At 44.3% G+C, this 16,914-nt stretch overlaps 1 protein-coding gene and 2 pseudogenes across 1 annotated transcript in view; 2 read left to right on the forward strand and 1 right to left on the reverse strand.

Annotated features, from left to right (window-relative positions):
• Positions 1-2,600: 2,600 nt before the first annotated feature.
• LOC122471056 lies at positions 2,601-2,699 on the reverse strand (annotated as a pseudogene).
• Positions 2,700-7,884: 5,185 nt separating this feature from the next.
• On the forward strand, positions 7,885-8,287 carry LOC122470056 (annotated as a pseudogene).
• A 7,707-nt stretch (positions 8,288-15,994) lies between these two features.
• ME2 (malic enzyme 2) overlaps positions 15,995-16,914 on the forward strand; it is a 53,800-nt gene continuing 52,880 nt past the window's right edge. Inside the window, exon 1 of the mRNA XM_043558852.1 lies at positions 15,995-16,581. The gene's annotated coding sequence lies outside the window, so the exon portion shown is untranslated. The remainder of the gene's footprint in view (positions 16,582-16,914) is intronic.

Raw genomic sequence — 16,914 nt, forward strand, 5'->3', positions numbered from 1 at the left:
CACTGGGGTGCACTGTTGATAATGGGAGAAGCTGTGCATGTGAAGGCATAGGCATATATAGGAACTCCTTGTACCTTCCTTTCAATTTTGCCGTGAGCCTAACTCTGCTCTTAAAAAAATAGTCTGTGAAAAGAAACAAGGAAAAAAAAAAACCCTCCAGCTATCTTTCAAGGCTCAGATAAAATGATACCTGCTACACCTGCTACCTTCCTAACTTTTCCCTGCCTGAAATGCTTCCCTGGACTCTGGGTCCACCACACTTCCATACACGTGTCCCTGGGCACTTTTTACCTCTCACTTAGTAACTGGTGCACACATTCCATCTCCTCTTTCAAACACAATAAAACTCTATAAGGTCAAGAAAAGTGCCATTGATTTTTATACCCTTTTCAGTGCCTCACACATTCCCTTACATAAACTTACTTAATAAAATATTTGTTAAATCCATTGATATGCTAGTGGTGATGTTAGTCAACAACTTTTTACAGGTAGATAGCTTCAACTTCAACTTGCAACCTTTTTGAATTTATATACGTTCTGCCAGGAAATTATGTGAATCATTTCTTACACAATCATGCTCTCAGTCCAGAGGTTAATCCATATGGGGATGAACTTTAGTTACAAATCCAAGTGAGTTCTATTCCAGAAAACTGTGTAATGCCTACTCAACACTGTACATAAGAACCGACTCTTTTGTATTCCTTGTGAGTCAGGGGAGGAAAGGAAACTGGGTGGGTGAGGAACGTATTCAAGGTCCCTAGCAAATGAGGGCAGAGATTAGATTTAGAACATTTCAAGGTTTAGGGAAATGTTTGTATTCAGTCCCTGGGGTATGGTTCTCTGAGCAGTTGGTGAGTCATCCATGAAGGTGCTGATTAATACACAATGAGATTTGACCAGCATCGCACACGCGATGCCAAAGAAAGCCATCTTGTGGACAGATGGCCGGCCTGTTAGTATGGTATGCAGAAGGGTGAGTTCTGGCCCAGCAGCCAGGATGGCTGGGTTTTAGCTGGTCCTGCCCACTGTGCATCCTCAAGGGACTCATCCACTCATCTGTTTAAGCCTCATTGCCACCTCCAAATAGTGATAAGCACATCAAACTTAGGGAACCATAAGGCCCTTTCTAGCTCTAAAGCTGTGATTTGGAGAAATTCATTCACTCAATGAGTAGACCTTCTGAGCAAGTGCCTTTGTTGCATCCCTAGGAAGTAAAAAAGAGCCTGAAGCCCAAATGGGAAGGGAAAAACTAACACATCTGAAAATAAAAATTAACATCCAAGTTGGGAGTAGAATAGGGAAGGAATAAAATAAGGCCAACTCATGGAGAGTCTGGGGAGTCAGGCTGTGAAATCCCACCTTGACACAGGAGAGGGAGAAGAGGAAGGAGAAAGAACAGAGAATATTGGACTTTGGATTTTTTTAAATTTTTTTTAAATTTTTTTTCAACGTTTATTTATTTTTGGGACAGGGAGAGACAGAGCATGAACGGGGGAGGGGCAGAGAGAGAGGGAGACACAGAATCGGAAACAGGCTCCAGGCTCTGAGCCATCAGCCCAGAGCCCGACGCGGGGCTCGAACTCACGGACCGCGAGATCGTGACCTGGCTGAAGTTGGACGCTTAACCGACTGCGCCACCCAGGCGCCCCTGGACTTTGGATTTTATAGAACCTCCCTTTTGTCATCTGAGCCTCGTAGTACCCTGAGAGTTGTATGAGATACAGGGACAGAGCAGGCTCATCTAGACATGAATAAAATATTTTAGGACCCCCCCCCCCCCCGCCCCTAACAATAATGTCCTGGCTACAAATCTTGATAGGGGATAGATTCTACGTCCCTTTCTGGACCATTAGACATTCTGGACCATCCTGAAACTCATCCTGACTTTTCACTAGTGCTGGTTTCACACTGCACCTCCCCAGATTCCAGCAGATCAAGAACCTAAAATGAGAGAATTAAATGCTTGTTAGACTCTTTATTTTTTAAGTTCTATTTTATTTTTGAGAGGGTAGGAGCAAGAGAGCATGTGCGTGAGCACAGAGGGAGAGGGAGAATCCCAAGGAGGCTCAGAGCTGTCAGCGCAGTGTGAGGTCATGACCTGAACCGAAATCAAGAGTCAGACACTCAACTGCCTGAGTCACCCAGGCGTTCCTGAAGTTCATTGCTTCTTTCCACTACCCTGACACAGGGGCATGATATGATAACAATGCTGTTTTTGAAAGAGAAGTCAGGCTGCCATTGGTAAGAATGATGAGCACTGGGAAGAGGAGGGAGACAAAAATGTGACCAGTTAGCAGGGGCAGCAATTCATAAGGGCCAGGGAAGGGTCTTGGTGATACATTCAATACAGAGGATGAAGGAAGAAATCATATTCAGATTCCATTGTTATCTATTGAGCATTTATTAGATTTCTAATTGTATACTTGGGTGCTTTGACACGCCCATTTAATATGGACTTTAGAACAACCATGCAGAGGTACGTTTTATAAGAGTCATTGAGAGAACCACCTGTGGTCTCTGGCTAACAGGTGCTAGTGTGGAATTTGAATCCAGCTGTCCTAACTCCCAGTCCCATGTTTTCTTCATGACATTATGGATCTAGAGATGTGGCATTTACATCTGTGTGTCACATTTGCACAGGGGCCGTGCTAATCTCTGTATCATTCCAATTTTAGTATGTGTGCTGCTGAAGCCAGCACTAGAGATGTGGCATTTGCAGTTGAAAGGAGTGGCTCACAGAGGGTTTGATTTTTGGACCCACAAATAGGAGTCATAGTGAGACATCCATCCAGTTGGAGATGTTCTGTACTGACCTGGCTCAGTCTTGCCTTCCATCCTAACTCATAAACACAGTCTCTCCACGGGCCTGTGACCTTCAGTGCGTTTCTCCTCCTGGATCGCGCTGATCCTACCGTCTCTGACAAATGCTCCACTCCACATCCCACTTTCTGCCTGTGACTCCCCAGTCCCCCAGGTTTCCATTTCTCTTACTCCCATTACAAATGCCTTTGACTTTTTGGAAACACCGGCCTCTTGATCTGTTTCTTTTCTTCCAACCTTTTATTACTTCCTCCAGGTTTCTCCATCTCCCCAAATGACCCTAGACTCCATGGCCAATCCTCTAGATCCTGCTCTTACCAACACCTTTGATTCCCTTGCACCCCATCCCTCTGTAGCATCTCTCTGACAACACCCCAAGCTTAGCTTAATGTTGTAATCCACCTTCATGCTGACCTAATTGCCAGAAAACAATTTCTCGGTCTTGCAGAGAATACTGTGATCTCCAACGTCAACTGGGCCCTCAGTACCCCGCTCAATCCTTTCCCTGCCTAGGCCCCTCTCTGTTGCCTCCTACCTCATAGAGAAAACCCCCAGATCACCACGCATGCTCTCCCCATCGCCCTGCTATCTGTAAATGTATCAGTACATACCCCTCCTCCCTGCTTGCCCTCCCACAACAGAAAATCAGCCATCCCTTCTGCCCAAGGCCAGGTCCCAGCCTCTGCTGCTCCCTCAGGACTCTGCTTCTTCACAGCACCATATGTCACTTCTCCAACTCTGCTGGCCCCTTTCAGCTTCTAAACCTTCTCCCCCTCTCCTCCTTGACCTCCTTGACCTCACCATTGTCTTAGCCTTTGTCCAACTTCTCTTCCCCTGCTTGTCCAAACTTCTCAGAGGAGTCAGTCTCTACATCCTTACCTCGCACTTGCTCCTCAACCCACTGGATTCTGACTTCCACATCCAACTAGCTAATAAAACTACATTCCTATAGAGCTTAAATGCCCTCCTAATTGGTACATATAATTTTAATTTTCCTGGACCTCTCTGCTCAACTGAGCCACCCAGGTGCCCCTGTCTTAACCATTTTTAAGGGTAAGTTCAAGAGTGTTAAGTATATTCACATTGTTAGGTAACCATCTTACAAAATTGAACCTCTGTACCCACTGAACAAGTCTACAATCTCCTCCGTCCCTAGAAGACACCTTCCACTTTCCATGAGTTTGACTACTCTAGATGCCTCTTGTCTTTTTGTGACTAGCTTATTTCACTTAGCATAATGTCCTCAAGGTTCATCCATGCTGTCGCATGTGTCCGAATTTCCTTCCTTGCTAAACTGAATCGTATTCCACTGTATGGACAGGCCACATTTTGTTTATCCATTCCTATGTTAATGGACATCTGGGTTGCTTCCACCTTTGACTAATTGTGTGCTATGGACATAGGTGTACAAATATCTCTTTGGGACCCTGTTTTCGTCTCTTTCACATACCTGCACAGAAGCAGTATTGCTGGATCATATCATCTCCTCCATTTTTTAAAGTTTATCGTTTCTTCCTTCCTGAAGCTCTCTGCTACACTGTTTCCATGAGACACTGTCCTCACTCTCACTCTCCATTCTTTTTGTGGCCTTCCTTCTCCTTCCTTCCCCATCTCCTTTGAGACCCTTTCAGGGTCTCCCTGTATCCATTTAGAAAAACAAAAACCACCTTTCAAAGACAGAGTGTTCGATAGAGATTGTTGGTTCCACAAACACTGGAAAGCTGAAAGAATAAGAAGGGGAATGGTGGGGTCCAGCATTCTGCCCAAGTCAGCAACAGAGGGATCAGTAATTCCCACTTGCACCAAATGGCTGAGGAACAAAGGAAGAGGTGATGTTGTCCTTCACCACCAAGGCTGGGGGCCAGAAGTTCTCGGAAACCCCTGCTCTGTGGCGTGGTACTCAGACCCTTGTCTGTGCTGCTCAGCTGACTGATGCTAGTAGCTCTGAGTGAGGCACCTCGGCTGGGGCTGGGAGTGAATGAAGAAGGCTGAAACTGGCACTGTGGCCGTCCTCTGGGACTTTTGTGACTTGGGTGACTGCGATAACAATTAGAAGCAGGAAGAAAGTCCATTCTGCTTCTTCATGCCTTCCTGTTTCCCTTTAGTGGCTCTACAGTCAGAAGTCAGTGGGAATTCATCTGGCAAGGAAGGCTGGCCGTAGCCTGGAAGCACAGTAGAAGGGTGAACGGGGAGCTGAGAGACGGTGCACAAATGACCAGCCTGGGGCTCTAACCTGGGTCCATTGTACTCACTAAGTATACTTCCTAAGTGGCCTAAGCTTTCTAGGTGTAAGCTCTCCCAGTTGCCATGGCTACTTGCGTGTAGGGACATCCAGACCCACCCATCCGATGCTCACCTCTATACTGTACAGAACTTCAGATGCATTGCTTCTTCAGTGGCCTTCCAGAAATCCCCACCCTTGTGGCTTTTGAATTAAACAGGCTAAAAACTGGACTTATTGTCTTTCCTCCTCAGTCTGCTTCTACTCCTCTGTTCTCTGTCTCAGCTGGTGGCCCCACCTATGCCAGTGAGCTTCTCCAGAAGCCTGGGGGGGGGGTCCCTCTCAGTTGGCTGGCTCCTTAGCCCCCCTGCCCTCTGCTCCATCTGTACCACTGTCCCAGCTCAGGCCTTCACTCAGTCCACCCGTTCACTCCACAACCTCCCCAGTGTTCGGCTGGGCTTTCTTCTTGCTTGGCTGACATACACACAGCTGCCTAAGTGATGGCTTCAAAAGCCCAAAATGGCCACGTCTCTCCCTCTCTTAAATAAAACTGTTTGTTAACTCACTATAGTCCTTCCCTGGTCTGGCCTTGCCTTCTCTCCAGCATCATCTCTTGCCCCTCTCAACCCTGTCGCCCACTCTAGCAATTCTGAATTGCCTGCGCTATGCTATTTCTCCCATTCTGTTCCCTCTGCCTGGAAAAGCTTTCCTCCTCCACACTACCTCTGAGCTAACCCTACTCATCCTTTCAAACCCAGGTCAGATGCACCCCTCCTGCCCTGATAATCCTCCCCAACATGGAGATAAAAAATACTTATGTCACAAGATATGGCAAGCTGTGAGGCATGCAGAGTGGTATCTCCAGGCAGCACCAGGGTCATAGCCACAGCTACCACTAGACTCCTTAATGGCCCGGTCCTGCTTCCTGGCCACATGCCACTTAGGCCCCCAACATCCCAGCACTTCTAGGCCATTGTCCCTCTACCTTCTTGTAAAAGCAGCTCCTCCTGTGAAGTTTCTATCTATACCTCTCCCTCACCACCGACATCCAATCACCAGGCCCCATAGTTTCTGCCTCCTACACATTTCTCAAATACGTCTGCTTCTCCCCATCTCTATTGTGGCCCCCGAGACCAAGCCATCCCTAACTTCCATCTAGGACGTGGCTATAGATTCTCTCCTCATTGGCTCCTGCCCCCTCTCCAGTCTATTATTCCTCTGTAGCCAAACTGACCTTTTCTGAATGGAAATTTGATCTTGTCAGCTACCAACTTAAAAACTGTTGGATTATTGGCCTTTTTTTTTTTTTAAGATAAAGACTAAACTATTTAACTGCAAGGCCCTGCAAATCACCATGTGTCTACCCCTCTCAGCACATCATCTTAGCCCTTTGGCAAAGCCCTTTGGCAAATTCAATCAGCCCTTTGGGAAATTCTCCTTCCTCTGAGTCATCATATACCTGACTACTCTTTCCTCACTTTGCCTATTTTCTACTCAGCTTCAAGCCTCATTGAAGTCTAGCTTAAGTGTCAGCTCAGGAAAGCCCTCGTCAATTTCTCAGTTTACTAGATCTCTCTATTAAACGCTCTCTGGCATTTTGTGCTTACCTCTTAGTAGCACCTGTCACAATTGTAAAATTGCATGACCCATTTAATGTCTCTTTCTCCCATTTAGTAAGACTGTAGGCTCCATGAAGATAGGGACCAGACCTGCCTTGGTCATTCTTACAGTCTTAGTACCTGGCTTTATTACTGATGCATAGTAGGCCCTTGCTACTATTTGTTGATTTAATGAATGTGAATGTTTGCTGAATTAAAATGAATAAGGTCCCTCACCCCAATCCCAGATGGGGTAGGTGTCTCTTCTCTGCAACCCCGTTATACACTGTAATACGCATTTCTATTATTGCACTGACATAAGTATCTGTACAGGTGTCTGCTCCCACCTCTCTTCATTCTTCAGTCTTTCACCTGTTACCCACTCGGCCTCCTGGACACTCCCTCAGGGTAGAGACAATTAATTAATCAAGTGTTCATTTGAAAGCAAGTAGGCCCTCTAAAAGTGTTTCCTGAGTGAATGGAAGCTCGGGGAAGAAAGGCTAGGATCAAAGGTGAAAATTCACAGCAGAGGACACAGATACCATCACAGTGGATTGGTTTAGCTTTGAACCTCAGGGATCACCCTTCATAACGCGGCAGCAGGAAGAAGAGACAGCAAAGGTGAGGCCAACGATCCAGAGTATTACGCCCAAGAAGCCAAAGGAAGTGTTTCAAGAAGGAAGGGAAGGCCAGTTGGGTCAAATTTTGCCGAAACAATAAGGAAGTTGAGGACTAAAAAAAAAAAAAAAAAAAAGTTTGAATTTCACCGAAAAAAAAAAGAGGATGTTTTGCACAGTTTTAATAAAGTTATGGAGAAGGAAGCCAGACTATAGGCTATAAGGAAGGGACTGGTTTCACAGGAGAGAGCAGAGCTGCAGGCTGTTTGTTAAAGGGCTTACCACCTTGGAGGCAAGTCAAGCTCTCCCATTTGGACAGAGTAAAATGAGCTCCAGAATGTTCCTTCTCACATTTTCTTCTCACTTCTCCTTTCCTCCCTAATAAGTACACACTGGGCTGAATTCATGACTGAACAGTTTGATTTCCCTTTTCTCATTGTTGGCATGTTTTTTGAATGTTATTTTCACAGCTGGCATGAAATAAAATTCTATTCCTTTTCCACACTTACGTAAGGATGACAGTTGCTTTTCATATCTTCTTCAGAAAATGTGAGTGAAATATAAAAATACGACACGTCGCTCTCTCCGCCATCTTGGAACCTGTGGAGGTGTGCGGGGGGCAGGACTCCTGAAATGACAAATATGTCTGGAAGGCTGTGGTCCAAAGCCATTTTTGCTGGCTATAAGTTGGAGTCTCTGGAACCAGAGGGAGCACACAGCTCTTCTTAAAATTGAAGGTGTTTATGTTCTAAATGACACTGGATTCTATCTAGGCAAGAGATGGGCTTGTGTATACAAAGCAAAGAACAGCACAGTGACTCCTGGTGGTGAACTGAATAAAACCAGAGTAATCTGGAGAAAAGTAGCTAGTGCTCATGGAAACAGTGGGATGGTCCCAGCCCAGTTCTGAAGCAACCTTCCTGCTAAAGCCACTGGCCACAGAATCCGTGTGATGCTGTACACCTCAAGGATTTAAACTAACTGAAAAATAAATTAATAAGGGTGCAGAGTTGTTCTCTTGTATTTTTGTTTAAAAAAATGAACAAGTCATTTTTCTTCACAAAAGGAACTCGGATACATTCTTCTACCAAGAAAAAAATTGTAAAAGGCATTTAAAAAAGTCATCACGGTAGGCTTTCAAAAATATATTCTAGAGCAATTACTCCAAGAGTAAGAATGTCAGCAATAAAATTACTTCCTTAATGTGTCTCACAATGTGTGCCTCTAGCACAAGGAAAGACGTGAACAAATTCCTCTTAACAAGGGATAGTAGATGATAAGAGGAGTTTTCTAAGTCATCAACTTTGGATGCTGAAATCCAAACTGGATTCGGTGAAATCCAACTGGAAATGTGGCCAGTTTTCAACTTGAAGGCACCCTCTGCAATGCTGACCAGGCAAACCCACATTTGTTTCACCAGGCCACCAGAATGCCCGGGTAACACTGTCCCAAGGAACACTCAATAAATTGAAAGGGAGTAGAATTTACTGAAAGTCACAAAAGACCTGTTGACAGGGAATGTCTCCACATATCCTTGAAACTGGAGATCTGACAAAAGAAACTGCTACAGGAAACTGTTTCCCGGTATCAGAAGTTGAACTCATAAATTGCTGACTGATAGAAGGAAGTTCTGAGCTAAACTGAGATCAAAACAGCCCAGTACACAGGGTTCTTAGCCACAGGTCGTAGGTGAACTTGGATTGAGAAAAGTATACTTATCTTCGCTATCTCTTCACTGGAATTTAGCATTTTGTTTGTGGATGAAGACGACAAACTGCCAGGATTAACAGAAACCACAGATTTCTCATATCACCTTACAGCTGTTGCAGATACTTTGAAATATCATTTATATTCATCATTACTAGTTATTAGACCCACCATTAGATTTTTATTTAATGTATTATAAAGTAGCATATGTATTATTATACCAGAAATTTGGGGATAAAAAGTATTTTGAGGGGTACTTAGGTGACTCAGTTAAGTATCTGACTCTTGATTCTGGCTCAGGTCATGATCTCATGGTGACATTGAGCCCCAATTCAGGCTCTGCACTGATAGCACGGAACCTGCTTGGGATTCTCTCTCTCCCTCTCTGCCCCTCCCTCGCTCGCGCTCTCTCAAAATAAATGTTTTTTAAAAAAGAAATAAATATTTCTTAAAAAATCCAGGTATAATTTTTGGAAGGTTGTGTCATTCTGGACTAACCTCTTATTTATATTCTTCTGTGCGATATAATTTTGGTTCAAGTATAATGAAGGAAAGACATTCTACTTCACTTTGGATGCCTATTAAAACAGAATGCTCTAGGGCACCTGGGTGGCTCAGTTGGTTAAATGTCTGACTCTTGATTTCAGCTCAGGTCGCAATCTCACAGTTCATGAAATCTAGCCCTGAGTCGGGCCCTGGGCCAACGTGGATCCTGCTTGGGATTCTCTCTCTCTCCCTCTCTTTCTGCCCCTCTCCTGCTTACGCGCACACACACTCTCTCTGTCGCTCTTTCTCAAAATAAATAAACTAATTAATTAAAAAAAAACCCAGAATGCTCCAATTAATTGCTGAAATTGGTGCAGACCCCAAGATGATCAAATTCTAATATGAACCATCAGTATTGAGTCAAACCTCCGGGGAGGTGTTGGGTTCCCCAGACATTCATGAGATAGCCAGTGACCATGGTAAGGCTATCTGGAAGAATTCCCAGCCCAGGAGTGCAGCTTGGTGTGGAGGGTGACTCACTTTTGAGAAACATTTCAGAATGCTAACAAGTCTAAAGCAAACAGTAATGGAAGGAAAGGCATGCCTAGGAGATTTCTTTTATGGTTAGACCACATCTTATTGATCTAACAGATATGACATATTTAATTTAACAACATCAAAGCTGTTTTTAGGATTCTGATATCTCTTGTGCCAAAGAACCCACCATTTATTGCTTAGTAGTAACCTATATTGACTAGGATTAGGAGTAAAATAACTTAAGCCCAAGTTATTAATTCATGTTTTTTCTTAAATTACTATTATCTATTATAGCTACTCTTTTGGCCACAGAAATCTTGAAAACTTTATAGAAAAGTGTCCCTGTAATGCCTCCAAGAGATAGAATCTCAGAGGTACCTTTTCATCCCCTGTAGTCTAAGAACCATGAAGCATGTGGGGTCTATTAAGGACTGCATGTAAAGTTATGCTCAAGATACCGGGAACATTTTTTGAATAATAAAGGCAAACATTTCTGGGATTTTTTTCCCTGACATCAGCCAGAGACTTTGCCTACATTCTATTTGGTGCAAACGTTCTACCTGGTGCCTAGATCATAACTACACATCTGATGAATGAACAATAAAATCGTACTGCTTGTGGTTTAAGCATAACATATTCTCATTGTGGGAAGGAAAGAACTGCTTTTGCCTTGGCACAGCAACTTCTTGAAGGTAAAGAAAGTGTCATGGGTTTCTCATTATCCCATATCTAGATATAAAAATTCATTCACAGCAGCATGAGTTCACAGAGTCTAGAACTTCAGGGGTCCTCCATGCTTCCCAAATGCTAATGTGCATGACCATGTTGGATTCTGATGCAGTAGGTCTGGGGTGGGGATATAGATTTCATTTTTCTAACAATCTTTCGATGCCAATCTAGCCGCTCCTCCAGTCCTCTCTTAAGGGCTTATTAGATAATCATGAAGAGAGACTAGGATTTAGAATGAATAACACCAAACAACCAGGAGAATTTTAGAGGTGGCATTAGTAAGACTGAATCACCTTCATAAAAGAAGGAAGATATTGGGGCACCTGGGTGGCTCAGTCGGTTAAGTGTCTGACTTCAGTTCAGGTCATGATCTTGTGGTTCATGAGTTTGAGTCCCGTGTCAGGCTCTGTGCTGACGGAAGGAAGAAAGAAAGAAAGAAAGAGAAAGAAAGAAGGTTGTGCCACAATGACGTGATGCTAGCAAATTTAACTTTACTCTCTTCAGGTTACCTAAGTTCTAGATAAAAATCAAGAGGTAAAATATTATCCACAAACACCAAAGTGTTATTTTTCTTTAAGGAGTAGAGGTTCTTCTATTGTTAATAAGCCTATGATATTACCTTCTTTGTGCTTCACAAAAGTTTCTAGAACTCTCCTTAAGAATATTTTGGTAATGAAGGTATGGCTTATTATGGTATTAATTACTGCTTAGTTACAGTAGTGGTTTAGTCTTTTAGATATGCTGAAAAGTTACATTATTTTAATTATATAAAAAATGGTTAGTACTTTTTTAAGTGGCAATTACCATCATTGGCACTTCATTGTATTTTATTTAAAAAACATTTAATGTTTATTTTTGAGAGAGAGAGAACATGTGCAGGGAAGGGGCAAAGAGGGAGACAGCAGAAGATCTGAAGTGGGCACCAATGCGGGGCTGGAACTCACAAGCTGTGAACTGCAAGATCATGACCTGATCTGTAGGATGTCCAACAGAATGAGCCACCCAGGTGCCCTGGTACTTCATTGTACTTTAAAACACATTGTTTTGGGGGCTCTTGGGTAGCTCAGTCAGTTAAGCCTTCGACTTCAGCTCAGGTTATATCTCATGGCTCATGGTTTCGAGCCCTGCATCGGGCTGTGTGCTGACAGCTCAGAGCCTGGAGCCTGCTTTGGATTCTGTGTCTCCCTCACTCTTTGCCCCTCCCCTGCTCATGCTCTCTCTCTCTCTCAGGAATCAATAAACATTTAAAAAAAAACCCACATTTTTTTTTAAATGATAGTACCTACACCAAATGCCTTTCTTTCTTTCTTCTTTCTTTCTTTCTTTCTTTCTTTCTTTCTTTCTTTCTTTTCTTTCTTTTTAACATCAAATGCTTTTATGTCTCACTTCCAAACCAGGCTGACTGGACACAAATGCCTTTAGATATACAGTTTACTTTCTCTTTTATTTTTAAAGAGTTTGCATTTTTAATGACCCTAATTTATTGAAGGATAATTCCCAGTGGTGCAGTCAGCATTCATTATTAATGTTTTCTATTCTAAGGCAGATGGAGTTGTGTAAATCTAAACACATGATTAGCACAATCTATCTACTTTTGGTATAGATGATGTGCCAACCTAAAACCAATGACCCTACTACATATATTCTCATTATAAGGAGAATAACCTTCCATAATTCTCTGAAAACTCAATAATATGGATTTTCCTTAAGGAAACACACTTGGTGCTTAGATGAAATAAAGCTACTCTATTTTCATGGCAACTGGTACAGAAGTTTCTCTAAGCATCTTCCTTTAATTTTTAGGAAGATGGGCAAGAGTGTGCCCATCTTGAGATAACTGGCATACCTTCCACTTTAAGCTGCCTATTGAAGGGTTTTTAGGGAAGTCGCCTGGCCAAGTGTGCCCTGGAAGCCTGCCCCTTTAAGGCTCCTCCTACTTCACAAGTGGACTAGCCAACCTGAAGACAAACTGAAATAGCAGCTTCAGCTCACAACAGTGCAAGACTTATACAAACTTATCCATACCTATGCCCTTCCCTTAATTTAGTGACCAAGCCCTATACTTATTTCTTCCTCCTACTTTCCTGTTAATTTGGGCCTTGGCACTTTGTTTTACCAGATGTCCTGCTTTGTAATCCCTCCTTTCTGGAAGAGCTTGTACCTTCTTTCTAGGCTTGTATTGTCTGCACGGTCATTTTGACAACTCTACAGGGCCCAGTGAGCTACACTCTGGACAGTCAGGAATGGTCCCTCACTTTTTCTAAGAGGTCCAGTGGAGGTTACCAAGGAAGAAGCCTAAAATGAAGGTACTGGATCTTCAACAGGGGGTATTTACTCCAAAAGAAACAGCAATGCACAATGCAAAAGGTTTATTTTGTATTGGTTGGGGTAGAGATAAAATTCATGCATTGAAGTGTATAAGTACCTCACTCAAGTGTGATGAATTTTAACATATGTACACATATGTAGTCATCGTCCAGACTGAGATATAGAATGTTCCCTTGTCTCTTTTCAGCCAACCCCCCCATTAAAGCTAACCACTTGATTGACTTCTAGCACCAAAAATTTCTCCTTAAAAGCTAAGTTCTTATAACTTACCCTATCAGTCATTTCTGTGCTCACAGCGCCAAGTAAAATTTAGCTTGAGTATTATAATAAGCAATATTTAAGTAATAAATTATCTGCTTAATTCCAGCAAAAATGAAATTGAGGACTATACATAGCCTTCCCCTAATTTATTGTACCATAAGGATTGCACTTCTGGATCATACAAACAGATGAAGCCCTTGGAGCCAACTTGAGAACTTAGAAAATCCTGGATTTGAGAAGACATTAAAGGAACATATCCTATAAGTTCTATATTACCTTCAGTGAGATCTGGGGCACTCAGTCCATATGACTGAAAACAGATATGTGGAAAATCTATTATTATCATTACTACTACTACTGCTCCTACTACTTTAGATTTGATATCCTCAATTTGAGTTATGAGCTATCTTTTTTTGAGTTATGAACTATTCTAAAGAAAGAAGTATATAACTAAGATACTATGGCAAGGAACACGATTTTCGTGCATGTTAATAGTAATTGTTAGTAATTATTTTTAGCTCCAAACAACAGAAAACCCTATTTGAGTTGATTTATACAAACAGAGGCTTATTTTTCACAAAGTAAGAAATATGGGGCTAGGAACCATGGTGGAATGTGGCTCAATAATACTCTCAGGGATCCAAGTTCTTTAATCCTGCCAATACCCTTAGAGGGTAAGCCTTCATCCATTCGTTTGTCATCTTATGGTGCAATGATGGCTGCCACGCCTCCAAACATTTCTGGTAAGAAGTGGAATGAAGCAAAAAAGCCAAAGGCATATACCAGTCGAGCTTTTTTTTTTTTTTAATTTTTTTTTCAACGTTTATTTATTTTTGGGACAGAGAGAGACAGAGCATGAGCAGGGGAGGGGCAGAGAGAGAGGGAGACACAGAATTGGAAACAGGCTCCAGGCTCTGAGCCGTCAACCCAGAGCCCGACGCAGGGCTCGAACTCACGGACCGCGAGATCGTGACCTGGCTGAAGTCGGACGCCCAACCGACTGCGCCACCCAGGCGCCCCTCGAGCTTATTTTTTAAACGGCTTTCCAGAAGTCTCACCCAGCAGCTTCCATGTATGTGACTCTAACAGGGTCCTCTTGGACTAGTACTATACAACGGAAATATATGCAGGTCACAAATGGGACCTACATATATAATTTTACATTTTCTAGTAGTCACATGAAAAAGGTAAAAAGAGAGGAAAGTAATTTTAATAATAAATTCATTTAACCAAAATTCTCCAAAGATTTTGACATGTGATCAATATTTTAAAAAATCAAGAGGGGTGCCTGGGTGGCTCAGTCAGTTAAGCGTCTGACTCTTGGTTTCAGCTCATGTCATGATCTCGTGGTTCGTGGGTTCCAGGCCCATGTGCTGTCAGCACAGAGTCTGCTTGGGATTCTCTCTCACACCGTCTCTTTCTCTCTATCCCTCATCTCCCTCAGAAGAAATAAACATTAAAAAAAATCAACATACATGGTTTACATTTTTTTTGTATTGTTTTCATACTCAGTGTGTATCTCAATTTAGACTAGCCACATTTCAGGTACTCAATAGCCATATGCTGTCTTGAATAAGAAGCCTCAGACCAGTCACCAAAGGGACTCGGGAGGAAAAATGTATTGGGGTGGGCCACCAAACAGTAGTGTATGCCTCATTGACATGAACAAGTATTTCATTTAAGGAATGAAATGACCTCAATTTAACAAAAACAAGTCCCATCCATGGGTTATTCTAATGTAGGACGAACTGTCTTTCAAAGACAAAACAATTTTACCTCTATTAATGGGGCATTTATGACTTTTGTAATTTTTGAAGTTTCTCTCATTCCGATTGATATTCTTGACAATTCCTTGCGAGCAGGGTTATTTTTAGGTGATGGTTACTTATAGTCCTTCTTTTACTGAGATGGTTACTATAGCAGCCATATCTATCATTTATCAACTAACTACGGTGTTTCCAAGCATGCCCCACCCTTCCATCTCATAGTGGCCGGCTGCTCCAGATTTCACGTAATTGTAAGTTTAAGAATGGATAACTCACTTTTCTCAACTTCCGCTCAATTTTCTCTACCTTACATTTCCATCACTCAGTTTTCTTATTCCATCTTCCTTGACTTTTTTTACCCTTCATACTTTCACTTTAAAATTATCATTACCATACTTCAAAAGTAAACTCAGTTACAGCCAAGAAGTTTTGGTTATAAGACTTTCTGAAAAAAAGTGAAGAAATAGCCTCCAATGTCATAACCGTGAGTGAACATGTATTAAGGTGCAGTCCCTGCCGCTTTCAAGATGACAATGTAGGGTTCCAGTGCTCTTCTGAGAACATTGAACTATTTATGGTGACTGTGACGGTAGGGATTGGTAAATTCCTCGCGGGCCAGTAACTGTGCTAACAGGCGTGGAGAGCAGCAAAGAATTCTGCAAAAGAGCGAGGAGACACAAAAATAGCTCAGAAACAGAAGTCGCCCCTAAAGTGCGGAGGCCTCGCATTTCCTGGGTTCCCCTTCTTCTGCTTCTCTAGTCTCCTGACCTGTATTCAGCTCTTAATCTCTCCTTCATCCTCTGCCTGCCTCCATGGGCTGTTCAGGATGGACCCAAACTCCCAGCCTTTCTCTCGCCTCCTGGGGACTGGGAAGACTGGTACCCGCCGACATCCCCCGGCCCGCCCGCGCCTGCGCAAAGCCTCTTCTCGCGCGAACGCGCAGCCATCAACTCGAGTATCCGCGCAGCCATCAACTCGAGTATCCCCGCAGCCCCAGGGATGCGAGGTCCGCCGTAAACCAGCCTCCGTTCCTTTCGTGGAACGACGGGCGTCGCCTGTATCTCCGGACTCCTACTCCACACCGCCCCTCTCGCATTCCTCGGGATCGAGTGCACACGGGTGCGCGCCCGGCCTCAAAACAGAAACCTCAAAGAAACAGACGGAGGAAAGCGCCCAGGGGAAGGAACCCCGGCGCGCGGGCCGCGAAGCCTCAGCCACAGCGCCGCCCTCCGGGCCGGCTTTCTGCCTCCGCATTGGTCCGCGCGCCCGTCAGTTTCCGCCCCAGGCCGCGCCAGCCGGCCTCCCGACTCCCTTGCTCATTACGCCGCCGTACTTAGGCTGCCTTGCCGGCTGTTGGCCGCCCATGCCAGTCCGAGCCTGAGCTAGCGCCGGCTCCGCGAAGCTCGGGAAGGGGAGGGCCAGACTCGGCCGCAGCTGAGCATCGCCTGGGTGGGCAGCAGGGCCGCGGCCTCTCCGCCGGCAGCACCACCTGTCGCGGGGCGAGACTTGGGGTAAGGCTTCGCGTGGCGCGCCGTCGCGGGAGGCTTGGCACTGCGGGGCCAGGGCGGGAGTTCCTAGAGGGGAGCGGGCGCCGGCCTCCTCCTGTCCGGCCAGTGAAGCCGTTTGCGGACCTGCGGCTGGCTTCCGTGTGTGCGGCCGGCATGGACCCGTTTAGCGGATGGGCGGGGCGAGGCAATGGGAAGGGGTTCTTGGGGTCGGGGCTGAGGGCGGGGGAGTGGTCAGGTTGAAGCGGTCCCCAGTTCCAGCGTCCGCGGCTCTTCCCCGGACACGGTTTTGGGGCGCGACTTCCCCGTTTCTAGACTCGCTGGTCCCAGGGTGGCCCC

The sequence above is a fragment of the Prionailurus bengalensis genome, chromosome D3 (assembly GCF_016509475.1).
Source record: "Prionailurus bengalensis isolate Pbe53 chromosome D3, Fcat_Pben_1.1_paternal_pri, whole genome shotgun sequence".
Classification (NCBI taxonomy): domain Eukaryota; kingdom Metazoa; phylum Chordata; class Mammalia; order Carnivora; family Felidae; genus Prionailurus; species Prionailurus bengalensis.